This window comes from Mandrillus leucophaeus, unplaced genomic scaffold (assembly GCF_000951045.1).
Source record: "Mandrillus leucophaeus isolate KB7577 unplaced genomic scaffold, Mleu.le_1.0 Scaffold3739, whole genome shotgun sequence".
NCBI lineage: Eukaryota > Metazoa > Chordata > Mammalia > Primates > Cercopithecidae > Mandrillus > Mandrillus leucophaeus.
The window spans coordinates 1-1,664 of record NW_012103964.1 but is presented as its reverse complement, the minus strand read 5'-3'; the positions used below and the strand labels follow the sequence as shown (position 1 = coordinate 1,664).

Below are 1,664 nucleotides of genomic sequence, written 5' to 3'. Positions count from 1 at the left end.
TGTGCAGAGGCTACTGAGGGAACAAGATCGGCAAGCCCCACACCGTCTCTTGCAAGGTGACAGGCCGCTGCGGCTCTGTGCTGGTGCACCTCATCCCTGCACCCAGGGGCACTGGCATCGTCTCAGTGGCTGTGCCCAAGAAGCTGCTCATGATGGCTGGTAATGATGACTGCTACACCTCAGCCCGGGGCTGCACTGCCACCCTGGGCAACTTTGCCAAGGCCACCTTTGATGCCATCTCTAAGACCTACAGCTACCTGACCCCTGACCTCTGGAAGGAGACTGTGTTTACCTAGTCTCCCTATTAGGAATTCACTGACCACCTTGTCAAGACCCGCACCAGAGTCTCCGTGCAGCGGGCCCAGGCTCCAGCTGTGGCTACAACATAGGATTTTTATACAAGAAAAATAAAGTGAACTAAGCCTGTTACTAAAAAAAAAAAAAAAAAGAGTGCTCATGGATGACCACACCCTGCTCCCATCCTCCCTGCAGACTGAGAAAGGAAAAAAGCCATTTCACAGAGGAGAAGCTGCAGGTTCCAGTAGTGTCCAGGGCAGTCATTGCGTTGCTGAGTGTGAACCCTTGTTGGAGATGGATGCAAGGTGATCAGGGCACTGATGAGGATACACACTATCAGCTCTCTCTGATGGTCTTCCTTGCAAGTCTCATTCTTCTCCCCACTACAGAGATGGAGTTACGACACCTCCATTGCCATCCCCTGCAGTGCCCAACACCATAGCCTATCCCCATGTCAGAGCCTGGACCTTGATCTCAGGTGAACCCTCCTGGCACACCAGTCCACTCCTAAGATTGACTTTTCTCCCGGAGTGTTTGCTTTTGGGTGAACTCTGAGTCAGCTCCATCTGTCAGAGGTGCTCTAAAGATTCTAATCCTCAGTGGGTCATGGTTCTTGCCTTCTCAGTAAGTCTCTGCTTGCCTTATGAACGATTACTTGTATTCACCGTGAGAAAGGAAGTGATTTGCTTTAAATTTCAGGAAGTCCATGATACGTCTTGGGATTTTCCATGAAAAGAAAAAATGATCAGCACAGGGAGACTGGGTAATTTTGTGTAGAAAGCAATGTTTACGATTGCCCCAAGCTGGGACCCTCCCAATGTCCATCAGGAGTAAAACTGGTATATATGTGTTGATCTATTTATAAAACTTCAGAGTGTACAGCAGTGAAAATGAAGGAACTACAGCTGCACACGGCAGTATAGATGAATCCTAAAAACACAAATGTGAACTAAAGATGCACCACCCAGAAGAAGTCTTCCAAGAAAACCATCTACAAGCAACATCCAACAAAGTGGTGAAACTGAGAGAAAAGCAAATAGGAAAGGCAGGAGCAGGGTTCTCTGTGGGGGCACGAAGGTCACATGGTGGGGAAGGAACAGGAAGATAGGAATCTCATCTTTCTCCCAGAATCTGCAGGAGAAGCAGGGAATCTGAGATTTCCATGCACACAGACTCCCATAGAGAGAGGACAGGGTGTGGCTGAAGCTTAGGTGTGTGAAACAGGAGAGCAGTCCTCACTCACCAGAGCCAAGGGGCCTGAGTTGGGCTCAGGAGAACACAAGGACTTTACCCACTTCTCCCCCCAGGTCCTGCTGAGGATCAAGGTCAGTGCTCTCCCAGAAAATTTGGCACAGAAAACAGAAGAT

At 49.2% G+C, this 1,664-nt stretch overlaps 1 pseudogene; it reads left to right on the top strand.

The window, feature by feature from the left end:
* The first annotated feature begins 7 nt into the window (after positions 1-7).
* LOC105546886 lies at positions 8-389 on the top strand (annotated as a pseudogene).
* The last annotated feature ends 1,275 nt before the right edge of the window (positions 390-1,664 follow it).